The sequence below is a fragment of the Prionailurus viverrinus genome, chromosome A1 (assembly GCF_022837055.1).
Source record: "Prionailurus viverrinus isolate Anna chromosome A1, UM_Priviv_1.0, whole genome shotgun sequence".
NCBI classification, from domain to species: domain Eukaryota; kingdom Metazoa; phylum Chordata; class Mammalia; order Carnivora; family Felidae; genus Prionailurus; species Prionailurus viverrinus.
In genome coordinates, this window is record NC_062561.1 from 66,977,516 (window position 1) to 66,999,534 (window position 22,019).

Here is a 22,019-nt window from a genome sequence, read left to right on the forward strand (position 1 = left end):
CTCCCATCAGACGACGAGCTTCTGAAAGGCAACAGCCATTCCTGGTACGTCTCTGTATCCCCAGCGTCTCACTTAGTGCCAAGTGCATGCTAATAAAATATCATCATCATCACGACAATGATAATAATAGCCACAGACATTGAGCAGTTGCTGCCTGTCAGAAACTGTGTTCTCTTCTCTGCACAGTTGTCATTTTCAGTAAGAAGTTTATCATGTTTCTTAAAACAATAAAATTTACGGGATGCTTGGGTGGCTTAGTTGGTTAAGCGTCCAGTGACCGATTTCAGCTTAGGTTATGATCTCACGCTTCATGGTATCGAGCCCCCCGTCAGGCTCTGCACTCTCAGACCCTGCTTGGGATTCTGTCTCTCTCTCTCTCTCTCTCTCTCTCTCTAAATGAATAAATATTAAACAAATAAAATAAAATTTAAGCAAGTGCCCAGGACTGTATGAAACACCACAAAAAAACCACTAAGGAGAATATTCTTTATAGGACCTGAAAATATAATTAGGTAACAACAATAGTGCATGATTATTCCAGACAAAACCACCACCTAAAGACAGACATCATGCAAATAACTTGTAATTTATTAAAGTGAAATCAAAACCTTACACAGAATATGGTTTTGTTCACCAACATTAATGAAGCATGGGATGCTTCTGCCCAATCTTAAATAATCCCTATTAGTGTATCCATTCAACAATCTGTGTGATATGTATAGCATGGTGTGGCGATGAATATTATATTTCTCTAAACATATGCTTTTGTATGTATGGGGATACAGATATATATCTTTGAAAATAATCAAGAGACAGAAAAGAAACACATGCATCATTTAAGGCAACAAAGGCCAAACAGGTCTCCAAGCCCATTAGAACTTCGGAATACGGAGAGACAAATGTGGACTGCTGTAACCAGGGACCCCTCCTGCAGGTTGTAAGATTTGAAGCGGAAGCTGACGCAGATTGAATGCACGGAAGGAAGAAGAGGGGTTTTTCAAGGTGGAGGAGAACAGCTTGAGCAAAAGCATGGAAGAGGCCTTGAGCATGTTCTAAGAACACTGGTTTGGCTTCTCTGTGAAGTTAAATCTCACCCGTGTCTTTAAACATTGCAACAGACTATTTTTTTTCATCTCCTCTGACTCATGTCTGTGCTTTTGTCTCATTTGTGGTGCAGGGTGAAGGACTGTGCCTTTCTGATGAGCACCAGTCACTCCCCAGGATATAGCACTGTCAGAGACGAAAACAACGTTGTCTCACTCCTTCAGTCCTCTGAGGTGAGAGCAGGCTGCTTCACGGTTCACACGCTGTTCTGCTGCTGGTTAGCAGGCTTGTGCACCCCCGTTCCACCTGGACATATAAATTACCGTCTGCACTCCAAGTGCTTCAGAGATGGCCAAAATTGATCATGTGGGGAGGTAACGGAGGTCTGTTACTGTTTTATTGACATCTATGGAACAATCCTGAGCTTTGAGCAAATTTAGCACACCAAGCAGTTTGTATAACCTCTGACCGTCTATTTTTCAGAACTCACATGCGAAACTGTGGGTAGAATTTGCTATACCTGAGATTATAGGGGTGTGGTATATTAGAGGGAGATAAAACCATCAGGGGAAGCCACGACCTGACCTTAGACCCACCAAATGGGACTAGGCAGACCCTGAAGACTTCACCCAGGAGTCGGGCTGGAGGATAAAGCAAGATGGCCTTGATCACTTCTTCCCTTGATCTAGATTGAAAGGTCAAGGGTGGATATAAGCTGCCTACTGTGCTATGCATTTACTGCTTCCATCTCCCTCCTGATGAAATACTAGAAGAGCAGATAGGATGCCACAGCCACCTCCCAGGCTGCCTGAGGAAGAAGAGACAGGAAAATGCGAATCTGGGGAAAATTTTTGGTGTTCAGAACAGACCATTAAAACAGGAGGGGTAGATAGGGTTCACCATATATGAATTTAAGCTGTCTTAAATATGAATTTCCGAACTTCAATGTCTTGTTTCCCCTCCCGCCTGCAGAGGCTGGGCTGACCAATGCAGAATCTAAGGTAAGCAAAGTTCACAGCTCCCAGGAGGTGGCCCATTGGGACCCCTTGGCTGGGTTGAGTCACTGGAAGATTCTGTGCATTCCCTGGACTATAACAGCATAGGATGAGGCGTGTGACCCAGTCTTCAAGGCCCAGGTTCAAGTGACCCCTGCAACTCCCATGCCTCATGTTGTCTAGTGCACTATTGACCGGACCTGATTATGGAATCAGATCTGCTGATTCAGTGTGCTGGCAAGTATTGTAAGCCGCAATTAGCTTAAAGTAGAAAGAAATGATGGTCAAGTGCGGGTGGCTGGGTGGGGAGGAAAATTGGCAGAATTAAGGCTTGAGGTACAAAGCTGGGTACGCTATTTTCTACATTACACTTAAACCTTTCTATAACTGCAGCCCGCAAGAGAAATACATCTGATGAAAACCACATGATTCTAATTAAATGAACTAAGCAATGCTTCTTTGTGCTAAAGATTTCATGGTTTGCCTCATTTGTAATAGGAGGAGAAAACATTTTAAAAGAATAAACTTTTGAAAGCAATCCATGTTTACCGACCAAGTAACGTATAAGATCATTTGAGGAAAGGCAAAATAAACCAATATCAAAAACGTGTTCCAAAAAAACAAAGTTTGTACAAACATTCGCCATTGCAACTAAGATATCTCAAGGCATACTAAATATGTCATTTCTACAATTTCCCCCAGATGTGATCATTTGCTAAATCACAAGAGGGCAAGTGGGGAAGGAGGGGAGCTGAGGAGAATGGCATGGGCTAGAAGCAGCTTCCAGACAATTCTCTTCCTCTAAGTTTTATTCCACCCAGCAACAACATCCTTCCTTTTCTGTCCCTTCCAATTTCCAATCACTTTTCCCCATTCTCTGAAGACTTTGACAGTTGACTCCTGCCTTTGTCCAATTCAAGGTCTGTGTGAACACCCATCCAGTGTCTAGGCTTTCGTCTCCTTGACCTCATCTCCAATAAATTCCTTCTTTCCTCTAGCTTGACTTTTCTCTCATGCCCTTGCCCAATCCATGACCAAATACTGTTGATTTTACTTCCCAACATTGTCTCAAAACTGTTCACTTTTCTCTACTTTTCACCTATACTGTGTTGACTCAACGTCATCCATTGCCTAAGCAGGGTCCATAGCCTGTGTATATCTCCCACACCCATTCTCTCTCCCCACTGGAGCTACTGTAAAATACTAGTTTGATCATCTTATGTCTGTTGCTTAAAACTGAGCATCTGAATAGAGTCCAGTTCCTCATAGGGGAAGGTTCCAGATTCTTAGCATGGACTCAAGCTCCCCCAGATTTGGCCTCTTGCCCTCCCTGCAGTTACATCTTTCCCCACGCCTCTCCTTAATCCCCAAGCTTCAGTCTTGTGGGGCTTATTTCAATTCTTAGAATGTCCTAGATTCTTTCCAGCTTCAGAGTCTTTGCCCAAACTCTTCTGTTTGGATGCAATGTCCTTTCTCCATTGCTTTATTGTCACTCTCCAGCCTGGTTATTTCTTAGCCCTCGTTACTGCCTATTTAATTTGGACTGAAGGGGAAAAACTAGGAGGCTGGGGATATAAAGGACAAGCACAGCTTGGTTTTGCACATAAGGAGTTTGCATTGGACACTTGCTCAATCTCATCTAACCTAATCCCACCTCGGAAAGAAGAAATTATTTTACATCCAGGAGTGTACTGAGGCACACGGATGAGGAATTTAAGATGGCAAGAGTTGTCTGAATCATGGCCACTGCAATCTGTCGTGTGCGTTCTGTCCTGCTCAAGGGAACAGCGTCAGGAGGTGGGTAGGAGCTAAAATCCATCCACACTTGACATGCCAAACTACGCGTCTGTGGGGACTGCACCAGCTGAAGATGTGCCTTTTTTTCTGCACAAAGTGGGGTTGGGACTACCTGATTCACATCCCAAAGATGCTGGCCCTTTGGTCATTTCAGAGGTGTCCAAAGAAAGGGAAGAGCCTGAAAGTCAACCAGATAATAAAGGAGCCAAGACAAAGCCCAGTGCTTGTGACGGGTCCATTACTCTACCACGAAGCAACTCAAACAGTTAACTGTGAGGCAGAACAGAAGAGAAGATCTAAATACGCATTGAGTTCTGAGATGGCAATTAAGGACATCTAACAGAGTCTGTAAGTGGTTCCTCTCTGACTTTAAGATGTCTCTTCGAAGTCAAGAAGGGTCAAATAGAGCCTCCAAACACACATCTTGCTGTTTAACATTCCCAATAATCTCAGCGTTAACCCCTCCATTGCTTTCAGATACTGCACCACTGGCTGCAAAATTAAAATTAGAATCAATACAATGAGTACCCAGGACGTAAAACAATTCAAGGCTCTATTTCAGCCTGAAGGTTCATTTAAGCTGTAGGAATAAAAAGAAAAGACCGCCCTTTGTTCTCTTCATTTCACAATCCCGCAAATGGCCTCTTAGCCAAAATAGCTCCTCTAATCTTTAAGTTTTAATTAGCTGCCCACAATTCATAAAATATCAGGAATTAAAATGCTGATACCTCATTCTCCTGAGAAATGGCACACAATTAACCTCTTTTTTCTGGTTAAAGACAGAAATTGAGAAAGGGTAATGACAAAATTAATCTATTTGGATGGCAAGGCCTTCCACAGTTCTAGAAAACAGCCTCTGACCCTGCGTCAAAGGGAAAGCGATTCCGAGTGCATGGAGAAACAGCGGACTCGCGGCCGGGAGCCTTTTGTATGCATGACGAGTTACATCGCAAAACCATATTGGGCACCCCAACTCTGAGAAAAATGTTGAATGATTCCCCAGTTAACCGACCCAACCCACCTTCCTTTTCCCTCTGAAAATGGGGATACACAGGCATTAAATAATGTCTGAAGGCCCGACTTTGTCTCAAGGTGGAAGAAAAGTCTAAGAAACAAACACCTTCCTGGAATGATCTCAAGATCAGACTATCGAGCTGGCAGTAAGGTCAAATGGAATTTCTGGTACGGAGTTTATACTTTTCTAGAATAATTATTCCCCCCCGGAAGTCGATTTTTCTTTTTTTTTCATTTTCTGATGGTAAATATTTAAATAAGATTAGCCATATCCATTTAAACTTGGTGGAAAGCTCACGGAAACAGAAGAGAGTCCCAAACATTTTAACATACGCTCTCAATGAAGACACTGGAGGCGACAGGGAATCTGGACGTTGTAGAGTCCATCCGCTTGCCTTCAAAACCCACCGTGGCAGCTCATTTAGCTGTGTGATCTAGGGTAAGTCGCTTAACCTCTCTGAGCTTTTGTTACATATCTCTAAAGGGAGGACAAAAACTGTTGTGAGGATGAAACAGAGAATGCTTGCAACAGAACCTGGCACTTTACTAGTGCTCGTTAAGGAGCTGCTACTGTTGTCAATAGAGGAACCCAGATATCTTTAATGAGTACGGAGAAAGATCCTGTTCCATGTTAAGAACCTTGGTAATTCTAATTGCTGCTGTTTGTTTTTAGGGAGCAGTTCTACTGAGCTGTAACTCATATATGGTACAATTAACCTATTTAAAGTGCCCACTTCAGTGGCTTTTAGGACATTCACGGAGCTGTCACACTATCACCACAATTAAAAATTTCCTTTTTAATGTTTATTTATTTCTGAGACAGAGAGAGACAGAGCATGAGTGGGGGAAGGGCAGCGAGAAAGGGAGACAGAGAATCCGAAGCAGGCTCCAGGCTCTGAGCTGTCAGCACACAGCCCGACACGGGGCTCAAACTCACTGACCGCGAGATCCTGACCTGGGCTGAAGTCGGTCGCTCAGCCGACTGAGCCACCCAGTTGCCCCTATCACCACAGTTTAGAACCTTGCGTTACTGCAAAAAGAAACTCCATACTCATGGGGAATTATCACTCCCCAATCCCTACTTTGTCCCAACCTTAAGCAACGACTAATCCACTTTCTGTCTCTGTAGTTTTGCCTATCTGGGACATTTCATATGAATCGAATCATAGGATATGTAGTCTCTCCGTGAATGATTTCTTTCACTCAGCATTATGTTTTCAAGGTTCGTCCAGGCTACAGCACATAGCAGGACTCCATTCCTTTTCACAGTTGAACATTATTTTATTACAAGAATATATGTACATTTTGCTTATCCATTGCTATTTTTCCTTGATAGAGTAATTTTAAATTCAATGCTAAATATGTATATATTATATGTATAAATATATGTAAAATATATTTATATGTATAAACATATGTAAAATATATTTATATGTATAAATATATGTAAAATATATTTATATGTATAAATATATGTAAAATATATTTATATGTATAAATATATGTAAAATATATTTATATGTATAAATATATGTAAAATATATTTATATCTATAAATATATGTAAAATATATTTATATCTATAAATATATTTATTTATAATTATATAAATACATTTATGCATAAATATATATATTTATGCATAAACATATATTTATGCATAAATATATGTTTACACATAAATATATACATATATATAAATCTATTATATGTATATATTATATGACATATAATATGAATCTTTATCCATATAGAGCTGCTTTCTAGCCTACAAAGTGTGCTGACAGATGTGATTTCATTTGAGCATGCACAATGTGTTTTTAATTTTTTTTAATGTTTATTTATTTTTGAGAGAGAGAGAGAGTGAGCAGGGGAGGGGCAGAGAGAGAGGGAGACACAGAATCCGAAGTAGGCTCCAGGCTCTGTGCTGGCAGCACAGAGCCCGACGGGGGTCTTGAACTCACGAGCTGTAAGATCATGACCTGAGCCAAAGTCAGCCACTCAACCGACCGAGCCACCCGGGGGCCCCTGAGCATGCACAATGTTATTTGCAGCTCACAACAGGTGTTGTTACACATTTCATAGATGAGCCCAAAGAAATTATACATCTTAGCAGAGATTACACAGCCACATGGTTGTGGGAGCTGGGGCTCAAACTCAGACCTTCTTGGTAGAGCCCACACGTTTCCTGATACAGCTGAGCTACAACGTCAGCCTATCAAACGTCAGCCTAGAACGTCAGCCTATCAAACGAGGGTAGGGGAAGGTCACAGCTTCAGGGTACACTTTTGGTGTCTTGGAGGGAGCTGAGAGAAGGTAATAAATAAGAGCTCTTTTCCATGACCTCCGCTTGCTCCCCAGATGTAGTCAGCGGCAACTACATTGCCAGGGGGAGGGGATCTTGGCTGTGCAACTTCCAAGTGAATTTATCACTTCTCATATCACAGCTACTACTGGAGTTGACCCGTTCCCGGAGAAGCAAAACAACAGTAGCCTTGTTAAGTATTCTATCTTCCCACCCCGCTGGCTAAGTGCCTGGCTGCGGCTTTACACCAATGCCATTTCTAAGCATCACCACTGTGACCAGAGACGCACTGGCCCTGGACTGATGGGAGAAGGAACACTTCCTTCTGTACTGAAACCCCCAGGTGAACCCTATATGCTTTGCTGCAAATGGGCATAAGAGCTGGCTCCCTCCTGTTGTTTAAACTGCCCTGCTCCTTCAGCTGGGGAGAAATGACCCCAAATTATTTTACTTTTCAAAAGACATCCTGAGCACTTTAGTTTTTAATCACTTTTTTATTTCCCCCCAAGCCTAAATCAAAGCGATTTGTTAACAATAATCTTTCAGGAACCCGACTCTAGTGCGTGCGGACGTGTATACAAAATCTCGAAGAGATTTAGGGAGAGGGGGAGAAAAAAAGGGGGTTGGAAATCCATCTGTGGATTTAAATTCAGTAAAATGAGCTTATTACTGGCCCCTCTCCCCCCCTTACCTGCAAAACTCAAAACCAGCTGTGATGGGGGCTAGAACGTGGGAACGTAACCAAGAACTATCAGTTGCTCCCTTCTCTCGGAAGCTGTGGTCAACCCAGCACAGAGAAGTGCAGCGGGCTGTAGCACCTCCAGGACAACTCTAGGAGTAAGAGCAGCCCTGCCCAGTGCGTGAGGCGAGCTGGGGAGCTGCTGTGTGTGTGTGGCCTCCTGTCCGCTCCGGACGAGAAGGACGTGTGGCCACAGAGGACCCAGGACCAGACCAGCCTTTGACCTTCGCCACGGCCTGCCAGCTCTCAGCAGCCCTCGGTCCATGTTCAGCCCAGACCCTCACCCGGTGTCATTTGCAAATGGCCTTGGGACCCTTCAGATACGTGGACTCAGAGCCCTGTGCACTGAGGTAGGAGAGTACAAGCTGAGCCAGCATCACTAACTGGGCTCCTTGGTGACTCTTTCCTTCAATGAAAAGAGAAAGACTTTGTTCCATGTTAAGCACCTGCTCCTCAGTTGCTTTCTTCCCCCCAGGGAATAACGAAATCTTCTCTTGGTTCATCCTCAGTAGTTGTTTCTAGAGACCCCCAGCAGAGTTGCATTATGGGCTCAATTTTGTCCTCCCCAAATGCACATTTTGAAGTCCTAACCCCCAGTATCGCAGAATGTGACTGTGTTTGGAACTAGAGTTGTCACGGATGCAATAACCCGGTACGACTGGTGTCCTTATACAAAGGAGAAATCTGGAACCAGACACACACAGAGGGAGAACACCATGTAAAGATGGAGGCGGAGATCAGGTGCCGCTTCTGTACCCCAAGGAACGCCAAAGATTGCCAGCACGTCACTGGAAGCTAGGTGACAGGCATAGAGCAGACTCTGGCTCACAGCCTCAGAAAGAACCAACCCAGCCCACACCTTGATCTTGGACTTCTTAGCTTCCACACCTGTGAGACAGTAGCCACCAAGTGTGTGGTACGTTGTCATGGCAGCCACAGCCAACTAATGCAGACCCCTCGCCTTGGTTTTCAGAATTACTCCCCACCTCATCTTGTATCCTTCCCTCGTGTCAGGGAAGCCAGCCTCTCTCATTCCAGTCTCATTTTATTGTTTATTTCTTTAAGTTTACTTACTTATTTTGAGAGAGAGAGAGAGAGAGAGTAGATGAGCAGGAGCAGGGGAGAGGCAGAAAGAGAAGAGAGAGAGAGGATCCCAAGCAGGCTCCAAGCTGTCGGCGTCAAGCCCTACGCGGGTCTCGAACTCACGAACCATGAGATCGTGACCTGAGCTGAAACCAGGAGTCATACAGGTAACCGAATGAGCCCCCCAGGGATCCCCCAGTCTCATCTTCGAGGCGGGGGTGCTCCTTTCGCCTCCGCAGGACTTTGTGCGACGGTGCAGTGTGTTAACATTGAACACGGCTCTAGAGGCCTTTGCACAGCTGAGAATACTAGAACGCTGTCTCCTTTTAATAAATTCATTCCATTTATGCCTCTGTACTAAGTTTTCAAGGAGATGAGTTATTTTCACATGACAACTGGCACAGGAATGTAGCAAATATCTTTTTCAAGCTTAGTATATGCCAACCTCTGTTTTAGTTACATCTATTAGCAATTTGATGATCACAACAATCCTATGAGGGAGATGTTATCATCATCATCATCATCATCATCATTTTACAAGTTAGAAAAACTGAGGCAAGGAGAGATTGAATAATTTCCTCCAAAAAATCAGATTCAAATCCAGGCTGCAGCCTGGCACTGGAATCTGTGCTCTGAACCACTATGCATCTTGCAAGCAGATTTAATAGCATTAATGTGGGTTTTGAATGTGGCCCATCCTTCCAGGTGTGAGTCATCTCTGCTCATCCCAGGGACCCTGAATCTGGGATGATGATACATTTTCAGTCCACTGTCAGTGGGTTGTATTATACCTTAGGACTAGCAGAACTGGGAGCCACTGGCAGCGCCCCCACAGAGAGCACAGCAACATTCAGCACCCTGAGGGTGCTAATGTACCCATGTCAGTGCCCGGCAGAACCATGGGAGCGGCCGTGCGGCCAAGCAGGTGAGAGAAACCGATAGACCGGAGTTCCAATGGGGGTGCCCAGCAACCTGAGAATCCGTGAAACGCCCCCAAGCAGGTAGGCAAGATTCTCTCCGATTGCTGAGGTCTTCCATAAATAGTTGGGGCCAGAAAACTCTGGGTTATTACCAATATCGTGACCCTGTCTATACCTTTGAGTTGGTAAGGCATGGTGAATCGCAAAAACGTGCTAATGGCATATCAGTACTTCACAATAGCACAGCCCTGCCTAGGTCGCCCTCTTCAAGGGCAAATGTCTCCTGCCACCCCACCAGAGGCTCTATGGAAAACTGCAGTCAAGTCAGCTCCTCATCAGGCATCCCAAGGAGGTGTTAGCTGGAAATAGGACAGCCCTCCATGCAAGGAGAAAAGGGCTATGCTTCCAAAATGGTGTCAAGAACCAGCTCAGAAGCTGGTAGTGACGCAAAATCCCTCTACAGGGGCGCCTGGGTGGCGCAGTCGGTTAAGCGTCCGACTTCAGCCAGGTCACGATCTCGCGGTCCGTGAGTTCGAGCCCCGAGTCGGGCTCTGGGCTGATGGCTCAGAGCCTGGAGCCTGTTTCCGATTCTGTGTCTCCCTCTCTCTCTGCCCCTCCCCCGTTCATGCTCTGTCTCTCTCTGTCCCAAAAATAAATAAAAAAACGTTGAAAAAAAAATTTTTTTTAAAAATCCCTCTACAAATACAGAAAGTGAGCCCTTCAGTTAAGGCCCAGCGAGCCAAAGGATGACACAGAAAGGTGGCAACTGTTGAAGGGCCAGTGGTAGATACGGTGTAGGATCCAGACAGACTTAACAGGCCCAACTCCCAAGAATCTTCTAATCGCAAGGCCTGGACCTGATGACAGAACGTTGACAACAGACAATAACGTTTGGGGAGCTGCTGGGGCCCGTGATGTCCAGCAGCTGCTCTTTGAAGGGGACCCTCCCAAGCTCACCTACTGAAGACCAACCTACTCAGGCTCTCAACCCCTCACGAACGAATGAACTGGTAATTGGTGGATTAAGTCACACATTTCTAGTATTAAGACATGTTTCTGTTTGTGTTGGCCTGTTTGGTTTCTTCATATCTCTCTGAACACAAAACCTTTCTTTAGTGCTTACTCTCTCAGTTACACCTGGAAGGTTTTCAAAACATGTTTATCTAGAAAGTTAGTTGAATCTTACGTTTAAACATAGCAGTCAGAACATCTTAAGTAACTTGAAAGATAGACGGAATGTTACTGTTGTTGTTATTAAGACATTTATTGAATGTCATTACAGGTAATGACACCATGTCATGTGTGACTGCGGCCCTAGCTCACGGGTCTGTGACCTAAATTAACCTGGGTTAGTGCTCTCACAGATCCTGTTCTCCAAAATGCCTCAACTTGTCTCTGTCAGATGGAGACAAGCCATGCTCATTTTGGAACACTAACAAAGCAGCCCAGCTCCCTGCTCTCCTGTTCTGCTTTGTTGAAGGGTTAGGACCTTTTGGCGCCTTGTTTTTTAAATTATGCAAGTGAGAAGTTTTGTAAAATACAGATAAAGAAACAAACAAACCAACAAAAACACTGAAAATCATCCACAAGCTTAGACTAACCACACCACCTTTTTGGTCTTTCTGAAAGAGTTGCCATATTGTCAAATCAATAGATGTCAAGAAGTATTTCTGGAGAACATAAAAGGTTTCTGGCACAGGGCTAAGTGATGGAAAGGCATAGAAAAGGAGTAAAAAACCTCAGTCTCGGCCCTCAAAAGAGTTCATTCTCTTGTTAGGGAATATAACATAGACGAATACAGCCTGGGGCCATGACATGTTAATGAGCCATCTTTGGGGGGTGTGAAGGGAGGAGATGGATTATTATTTGTTGACTAAATAGGCATTGAGCACCTGTTCAGAGCTCTCTGCCATGAACACAGATCAAGGTCTCAGGAAGTAACAGTAGCCAGTCAGGGAAAAAGACCAGGGGAATTCAATAAAATATTACCTACACAGCTCCATGGACAAGGTGTGGGAGGTACAGGAAGATGCAGCGTCTAAACCCTCCTGGGGATTCAGGCGAAGCTGATGCTGACAGAGCTTCCTGCGGCGACCTGGGCGTGCAGGGGCCTTCCTGCCCACGCGGTGTGCCCAGCGCTGCGCACTGAGCACTTGTCCTACCCGGCTGGCTTACTTTTCACCATAGCGCTAGAAAATAAGCCATTTTTTTATTAAAAAATTTTTTTTTTTAATTTTGAAAGAAAAAGAAAAGAAGCCATTTACTTTTTTCCTATTTTGTAGATGGAGAAACTGAAACCGAGCAGGGTTAGAGAACGTGGGAACAGTACTCAGCCAACAGGTGGAGCCCGAGCTCAGGTACCTGCCGCCAGGGGCCGGCCTCTGGACCGTTCCCCACGCCAGGTGTATACACGCCGTGGTGGCGACAGCGGCCACTGGGTTTCATTTGGCTTCTCCTCTAACTCCTGCTGCGACACACTTCCTCCTCTTCATCCACTGCAGTCGGAAAAAAAAACATAGTTTTGGTGTACCATCCGTCTGTTTTCACAATGTGAGAGTTCAAGGCTATGAACAACAGACTGCTGCAATGAGCCCCAACTCGAATACTTCCGCCAGTTTGGCTGAGGGTAACGGGCCCACCATTGCCCACCACGCATGCAGCTAACTCAGATTTAAAAGGAATGAAGTTGTGTTCAGGCTGTCTGGAAGCTTCTCTCTGTGCCTAAAATAAAAGCCCTTTTCTGAGGATTCCCGCTATAGCCTGCTAGATCAATTGTCAGCGCTGTGCGTCTGCTTCCTACCCTCACCCCCACCATCCTGGGAGAGGGGATGTGACTGTCCTCCACGCAGCCTGCCTGGCTTCTTCTCTGCTGTTCTTGCCCTCTTCCTCCGGTTCCTCCGCCTTGTAGGGTGACCAGTGCATGCCCTACAGCCATTCCAGGTCACATGACCTCTTTCAGTCCCCACTGCTATTTGATAATAGCATTTTCTTGCTGGAACATGGAAATGCTCAAGTATCTCTTCCTGAAGTCAAAGCCACCGTTTTGAGCAGGTAGCATTTTGCCATAAGGAAGCGAACACACCTTCCAAACAGAAAAGTGCAGGCCGGGACAGAGTCACATGCCCAGGGTACAGTAGACAGTGAGCTTTCTGGGAGGTCAAAATGGGAGAGATCCAGAAAAGCTTAAACTGTGGAAGAGGTTCTGTGCAGAAGCAATACTTGAGAGAGAATTTGAAAGATGGATATGAATTTGAGGAGACACTAGAGGAACAAGGTGTGGAATAAACAAACATCTGATTGTATTTTTTTCCTGAGCAATTTACCAACTTGACATAAGAAATGCTTAAAAGCAAAATGTTTCCATGCCGCTGTAGACCTGTCCTCCATCCCTCCCTGACCAATAGCTTAACCTACTCAACAAAATCAAGTCTTCATTTTACAAAAAGAATAAAACCAAATTTTTACGTTAATTATTGTTCCTAAAATAAGAGATCAGACCATTCGAATTTAGACACAGTTTATGGCTTTAATATTAAAGTCCTTTTACAATCATATCTTTGGAACTTCATTCAGTTAGGGAATGTAAACACCATTGCTCTTGGGTGAGATGATCTCTGAATGCTTCACGGGACAGTATAAATATGGTTTAAAAGTTCAGCTCAGGTTTACAACTGGCTAGGAGAAAAAGAAAGAAAGAAAAAAGAAGAGCTATCGCGTCCCTTTAAAAGCTTTACAACAGCGTGTGCATCGATACTGCTTGTGGAAAAGGAAATATATGTGCACGTGCTCGTCTATACAAAAATTAGTTACTGCAGGATACACGAGAAGTTACTAACAGTGCTGGTCTCAGACGGGAACTAGGCTCAGCGATAAAAAGGAGACGAGCCTCTCATTCCCCTTTACATGCCTGTCACCTTCGTTTGAGGCCACCAAGAATGCAATGGCAAACTTCCTTCCTGAATTCTCACCACAGGCAGCCAGCACCTCAAACATGCGTCTCCACGTGTTTCAATTTGCCTGAAACTCTATCAAACTCCCCCAATTTTTACCTTCCTGACACTGAGTTCATATTTAAACAGACAGTTGCTCTGAGAAAGTTATTTAGGAAACAAAAGAAAGAAGGTAGTTTACTTGCAAAGAAGTTTAATGAGGGAGCCCAAGTTTTAAAAAGAGTAGCTGAAAAACAAAACAGAAGTTGGGGCGCCTGGGTGACTCAGTCAGTTAAGCGTCTGACCTCGGCTCAGGTCACGATGTCACAGTTCATGCATTTGAGCCCTCGCATCACGCTCTGTGCTCACAGCTCGGAGCCTGGAGCCTGCTTCAGATTCTGTGTCTCCCTCGCTCTCTCTGCCCCTCCTCTGCTCACTCCCTCCCTCTTTCTCTCTCTCTCTCTCTCTCTCTCTCTCTCTCTCAAAAATGAATAAACATTCAAAAACAAAACAAAACAAAAGCAAGCAAAAAACTGAAATAAAAAAAAAAAATCAGGACCCTGGATGGCCTACTCAGTTAAGTGACCACTCTTGGTTTTGGCTCAGTCGTAATCTCATGGTTCTTAGGCTCAAACCCCGCTGCAGCACAGAGCTTGCCTGGGATTCTCTCTTTCCTCTCTCTCTTCTCTTTCCCTTGCTTGTGCTCTCACTCTCTCTCTCTTAAAATAAATAAATAAACACTTTTTTTAAATTGCCAGATAAGCAGTGTTACCAAGTTTACATTTAGTCTGTTCATGGCGGGAAAACAGATTTTGTCACAGTATTTTATCTACAAAGGTCACCACATGTCTTCAGATGTCAACATTGAAACTGTCATAGATAAAATTATCTTTGATGTGGTCCATAACTTTCAGGGACAGCTATGGTTTCATTTATTATGGGGATTCCAAGCAGACAGACGGATCCCCTGGAAGACCATCTTGGTTTATCTCAGGATGCAAAGTGCTTTTTAAAAATTTTTGTCTGACTACAGTGCATGATTTCTCATGCACACTAACTCATCGCAGAGGCAGGGCCAAATGTCATATTGTTTTTAGACATACTTAGCATTAAGAGATAATAGGATCCATCTCTCTGAGACCACCATCATCGTTATGGTCTCTGCCTGCAATGTCCGCACCCCACTGTGCACTAAAACTGTACAAGTGACTAATGTCAGCCCCCTGTGACCATCTCACACGACCTCAAGGAGAAGTCAAAAATAAGAACTAGAAAACCAGTTAAGCAGAGGCCTGCAGGCAGTATTTTTGACCAACCGGATACAATAGAAACAATGTATTAAGTTGACCCGAGAGACTTTCCCAAGTCCCTGTGGAAATCAGAAACCTGAATTTTTACAACCAAACAGATTACACCTTCTGATGCACAGCTATTTGGAGAACTGCTTACAAGCATGCAGACCCTTTCCCTTTTTTGTATATGTAATCCCCTGTAGCTAACCAGCCTCAGAACAGTGCCTCAGCGATCTGAAAGACTGTCTCCTGGGCTGTCGTCCTCGGCAGGACAACGAATAAAAGCATTTACAAACCTACTTTGACGTTGGCTTTCTTTCAGCTGACACCATGCTGCCCCATCTGCTTCCTTCCTGAACTGTCAGCAGCAGCACTTACAAAGAAACCACAACTCCGATCTTTTTAAAGTGTCTGATGGGTTACGAAGATGCCACCCCAAACATACCACTTTAGCATGAAAATTATTTTGACTCTGAAGGTAATTGACAAGAAGCTGTCTGCCCTTCCCCGTTTGCCTAAAAGCAGGACATAAAGATGTGTCCTTCACCAGCTCCCCCATCTCCTACCAGGAAGGACAGAAGTTAATCATCAAAGACAACAGTACACCCTGATCAGCCTATAAATGGCGCCAGAGGAATCTATGTAACAAATTTTACTAACTAGCCTATCTGCCATTAGTTTCCCATTTTTTTGCCTTCCCACCATTTGCCAGCCAGGAAACTTAGTCTTTTTCCTTGGTCTTGTCACTTCTGTACAAACTTACTGTTCTTTTGTTAAGATGCTATATAGGACCAAGTTCTCACCACCCCTTTGAGCTACTCATCACTGGGTACTCCCACATGTATGCACAATGCACAGGTTAATAATCTTCTGTTTGCTTTGTTGTTTTTTCTTGTTAATCTGTCTTTTGTCAGTCTTATTTCTAAGGCCCCTGCTGAGAAGCTAAGACGGTAGTGATCAAAAGTGTTTTTCCTCCCCTACACCCCAAAAGTTGACTAGCAGTCCTCTTAAACACCGATAAATCTATTCAAAAGCAATTCTCCAGTTTCTCCTATCTTGGTCAGACCATTTTCTATCACAAAATAGGCTAAATATCTTATCACAGCTCCTCTGTTTATCTCTCCTGCCTTCATCTAAACCCATTCTTCTTGTAGCATCTCCCTAGAATTCATACCCTCCTGCAAAACAATAATTTGAAGACTGGAATCAAGCGACCCTTAGTTTTGTTTTATCTTAGCAAGTCTATTTCATATCCTTGTGTTGTTGTCTTTAAAATAAATCTCCTCTTCCTTAACCATGTTTTTGTTCTTTGTTAACCCTTTCTTCTTAAACTGAGTTAATCAAAACTGAACCAAATGCTCTCACAGGAATCTCACTAGTGCAGTGTGTAAATGAACTACTCCTTTATTTTTATATATTTCATTTTAATATATCTCGGAATTACGCCGGCTTTTCGCAAGAGCACACCTACGTAGCTTCCCCCCCCCCCCCTTATATTCAACTATGCCTCCTACCTGATAGAGTTGTTGACAAGTTTAGTGGGATTATGTATGAAACATGCTCATTAGAATTGCCGGCACGTGAAAAGCACTCCAGAAATGGTGACTCTGTATATTCTCGATAGAGAGTCGATGAGTATATAGGAAGAGAGGTTGCTCAAAATGCAACGAATAGGCATTGAATAGGCATTGAATAAGGCAATGAATAGGCAAATATATATTTGTGCACCTGACTTTAAGACAACCCATTATATGGAAATTGGAATTTACAGAAGTAATATGTGACTTGGGTGTCTGTTGTGAAGAAGACCCTTGCCTTTGCTCAAACTGTTCTCCTTCATTCCCAGGCTCCAACAGCTAGAACTGCAAGCGACACTCCAAGATTTCAGCTAGATAGATGAGCTACACTCACACAAGGTAATCCATTCTGACACCACATATTAAGGATTATCATGTAGGAGCCATACATTCCTGGAATCTCAGGGAAATCCAAACAAGGAGTTGTATTTCTGACCATGGCTCAACGTCATACAAATCCAAGCTATAACAACAAATATGACACAAAACTAAGCAGCTACAAGCCACTACACATTTAAAATAGACATATAACCCAAGACTAATAAAATGGGCATTAACGTATTTACATATTGATTACACAAAATGTCCCAATGAATTAGCAGATGCTCATCTAGTTTTATTATATATAACAATTATAACACCTTTACTATATCTTAACGCTGGCCTAAAATGAATGTAGCACCGAGAGTAATTAAGAAATAAACAGTCACGTAGCACAGTGCTTGTGTGTCCCTTAGAAATTTGTCGCAAGAGCCAGATGACCCAAGTTTCTTTCTAAAAACTTATCAAGGGAATTTGAGAAGATGCCTTTTCCCTTCCACACTGGATGACCAACCTGGAGCACGAGCACACCTTCATAACCTTTTCGCTGCCAGGAGAGGACTGGGCTGAGAACTCACTGATAAATGTGTGATGTTGATCACATTCTTTCCATTGAAAGTATTTCTTTCCTGAGGTAAGGGCTGACCCTTCACCCCCTCCTCAGTTAGAAAGAGCTGTCCCCGGTGTCAGGAGGCTCCCTAAGAGACAAGTCATGTTCAGTCTTTCTCAGCCTTCACTCCAGGAAGTGACAGTGTTTGATATCTATCAGAGCACTTCACTCATCAATGAAAGGCAGTAAGAATGATCAGATTACAACTCTAGACTTTAATTCTTAAGGTAAAAAAAAAAAAATGGTATATACATATTATATAATTATTTTAAAACATACATGCATCACATTTTTTAAATGCTGCTTATCTTTTCACGTCCATTCCTCCCTCCCGCGAGGCCAGCAAAACCCTTTACAACCACGTCCCAGTGGGGGCCTGCCCAACTGTCCCCTTTTACCTTTCCCTCTGCAGACTTCTAACCTGATGTGTGCCTCTCACCTCCCCCAATACCAAATGTCCAGTAGCAAATACCCGATCTTAGTGTCTGCCCTACAGGGTAGTCTGAAAACCGCCTGTCTCACCTTTAGTGCCCACACCATTCCCCTTGCATTTAAACACACGGAGAGCTGCTCGTACCCCAGTTTGCTCTCCCGCATCCAAGAAATCTTCCTCTGCGGCCCCAACCAATGCCATCTTCCCCATAGAGCCTTTTAGATTAACCAGCAAAGGCCTTTGGTTTCTTCCTCTAACTAACCCTCATTTTTAAGCACCCATCTTAACCAAACATCCCAACAAGTATTCAGGTACAGTATCATTTAAGAGGTGGCAGATGTTACATGCCTGACATATATTAGGTTTAATCTTTACCATCCTACAAGGACTGTTATGTGTAAAGTGGAGATAATGATGCATTTTTTATTAAGTAATCATGAAGATGTAATAATTTCTGGCCCACAGTGGGAGGTCAATAATTAATGCTCAACTGATGAACGAATGAATAACCTGCGAGCACACAGTACTTCATAAAGGCGAAGTACCCTGTCGACCCAGGAGAACAAGAAGATCTGCAAGAACCACTACCTAAGTCCCACAAGCTTTCTGTCATGTGCTGATTCGCAACTCACCACCCTGCTGAACTACACATTCCTTTTCTAGAGGCTTTAACAAACTGAAATTTCTTCCTTCTTTAATTCAAATCTACATCCTTGCGCCTGCTTCCCCTGGGTCCTGGCTCAGCTCCCAGGAGCCACACAACATAGAATCGGAGGGAGGGCTGGGCCTCCTTTTTTTTTTTTTTTTTTTTTTTTTAGGCCACACCACCTAGATTAGCGCTGGGGAGTGGGCTCCCCCGGGTAGCTAGGAGAGTTGATCACACCCGGAACGCACACACTCACTGTGAAAGCAAAACCTCGCGGAAAAAGGTGTATTTCGAGCACGTGACAAAGTTTTATTTCAGACTCGCAGGTAAGAGGCAGCAAAAGGAAAAGGTTTGTTCACAAAAACAGTCTTAGGAAAGGACCCTTTTGGAAATACAAAGGAATTTCTAGATAAGTGGATCCTCAAACTTTAGCTGCCTCCGAATCTCACTCGCAGGGCTGCTTAAGACACCTAGAGCTGGAAACCAGTTTCTGATACTGTAGGTCCGAGGTGGGACCCAGAATTGGCATTTGAAGCCCTTGCTGCTGTTCCGGGGACCACACTTTGAGAACCACTGGCCTACACTCGAAATAAAGTTGCTCAGGTGCAAGATCGATTTTACAGAGCTGTGATGCTGCCGCGCTCTTCCACGTTTGGCAAGTAACTCAGGGTTATGCCCTCGGAGCGGTCCTGAGTGCGCCTCTACCTGGAGATACGGAGCCGCCCGGTTCCCCTACGGGCAACGCCCGACCGGGGCCACTTGAGCGCACAGCAGGGTCTGGCTTTTCAAGTTGGGATACTCGGGGAATTTAGCTTGAGGTGAAGTTGTCTTTCGTTCCCCGGGAGGCAGACGGAGCGCTTTCTCGGAGCAGCACCCTTGGGTCACTGGTGGCGCGCCGGGCGCCAGGAGCTGCGGGACTCGGGTGGGGCGCGGGCCGCCCTGCCGCCAGGCCCCGCATCGCGCATGCGCAGCAGAGCCTCGGCTGCCGGCCAGGAAGGCGCCCCGGAAGTGGCGGTGCGGGGCGGCCGCCGTCTCGGGGTAGGGGGCGCTAAGATTGGCTGTTTCCGTTCCACGCTCGCTTATCCTTCAAGTCCTCGTTCTCCAGTGGGCTGGCATTAATGAACCAGGTTACTCAGGGCAAGGGATTCGTTGGAAATTTGATTCCTTTAGGGACTAAAAAGAGAGCGCTGCCGAAACCCGGGATCGAACCAGGGACCTTTAGATCTTCAGTCTAACGCTCTCCCAACTGAGCTATTTCGGCGCCCCTTCAGTTCTCTTTAAAGTAGACTATCACTGAACTATTTGCGTCCGCCCCTTCCGTCTGTTCTCAGTCACTGCTGAAGAGTGTTCCTTCCCGGTCACTTAAACGCTTGCGTCAGAACTCCGCTCTGCTCTTTACCAGCCTAAGCCGCGTAAACCTTACTTTCTTCAACGTAACCGGCATTTCTGACTCAATTAACAGCCGCGGGGCCGCCGAGCGCGCCGGAGCGCCAGCTGCCCGGAACGCGGTCCGGGGGTCCGGGCCCCGCGGCTCCTCCGCGCCTCCCTGGGCGGGCTCGTCCCCCCAGCTCGTCCCCGCCGTCCGCGGGGAGCCTCCTGGCCCCGCGAGGCAGACCCTTCCCGCCGATCCGCGCCGGCCTGTGATCGCACACGTGTGTCACCACGGAGATGAAGGAGCGGACAAGGGCCTGGAGGCAGGATTGAGCCTCCCTGCGACCCTCCGAATGCCCCGGGACCATACCACCACTCTGCACGGAGTCTGCCTGGCACACCGAGGGCGCTCCGTAAGAGCTCGGCGAGCTCATTAGGGACGATTTTCCAGTATCAATGCTACTTCTACACCCGTAGACAAATGTTTCCGAGGCGTCCGCTACGTGCCCGGCACAGACATTCTGCAAAGCCCAAACATCCTATTGTTTTATATACTTTTTCTTTCCGATTAATTCGTGATTTTCTAAAAGCCCTAATAATTACCGTACCGCCCTTTTGGCCCGCCCTTTAGAGCTCTGAAATTAGGTGGAACCTTCACAGGCAATTTTGAGAGATGCATGGATGAGTGCATTCGAACGTGAAAGAAAAAAAGGATGAAAGATTGAATATTGGAAGCGTTTGTAATCTCTAAGGTGCAGAGTCGCTTTCTGAGTTCCTTTGTTGTGTCGAATGCAGCTAAGAGAAGAGCTTGAGATTTAAAAGACCTTGTAGCTAAGGAGGAAAAAGAGACTCAAAAGATCTTGGGGTTGGACGTTGATCTGTGAGGGCTTTGTGGGGCTTAGAGTGGAAGAAGAAGAAATTCGGAGCACCTGCCTGGTGCAGATCGTACAGAAAGAGACGAGAAAAGAAAATATTTTTTACAGGCTTTCTTGTGCCATGAATGTAGGTACCTTTCACATTCTCTTCAGCACGTTGCAGGTGAAGACTTGAACCTGGGTGGCTAGGAAAGTGGCAGGTAAGTGTTGATGGGATTGGGGGGGGGGGCGGGGAGAAAGAAGGTCCAGCGTCTAAGGGGAGATGGAGGAAAAAGGATAGGACAGAGAAGAGCACAACCATCAAATTTCACGTTTTCACCATGCCATGCGATAAGATCCTTCCGCCAATTACACGATCATGGAAACCACGTTGTAGCGGTGATCATTTGTTGAGTGAAGGCGCATCTCAGAATGTTAAGTGTTGTGATGCATGTCAGGATGAACTGGGTGGCCGCACAGCTGGGCTTGCCCAGCACAGTCCTTGTTTGCACCTGTTGTCCCAGAACCCTGTCATGGTTAGTTAGTACCTCTTTCACTCTTTAAAAGTCTCCAGCGCCTGGAAAAATAAACAATGTGATCCCCCAATTTATCAAGTGTGCAAAAGGGCCACAGCTTGGTACTACATAACGAACTCTACTGGTTACACCATTAGTGACACGATTTTTAACATCGGCTCAGTATTTGTTGTCGCTGTTTTACCAAGGGGACTGGAAGTTTCCAGGGCTTCGTGTCACAGTTTCCCAACTGTGCGACAAAGCACCCTGCAGTACTGTAGTGCGGGATATTTTACACTTTTGAGGGAAACACAGTGATAACTGGACATCTTTGGGACACCGCACGAGCTACTCAATAGCTCATAGTTTCAGCAATAGATCAGTCTACATCGCTTTCAGTGACATCATCACTTTGCATAGCTAGGTTTTTAGCAGTTCTGATAAAAAGCAATTGCCCGTGACAATAAATGGATTAAAGGAAATAAAAATGGTTATGTCCAAGCTGCTTCAAGGCTCGAGAAATTGTGCCCTACCCAACAGGTGCACACACCCCACAGGTAAGTAGTGATGGCTCT

The 22,019-nt window shown here is 44.9% G+C and overlaps 1 non-coding gene across 1 annotated transcript; it reads right to left on the minus strand.

Moving 5' to 3' along the window:
• Positions 1–19,892: 19,892 nt before the first annotated feature.
• TRNAF-GAA (transfer RNA phenylalanine (anticodon GAA)) lies at positions 19,893–19,965 on the minus strand. The gene has a single exon. It is a non-coding gene; the product is annotated as a tRNA-Phe (tRNA).
• Between the last annotated feature and the right edge of the window lie 2,054 nt (positions 19,966–22,019).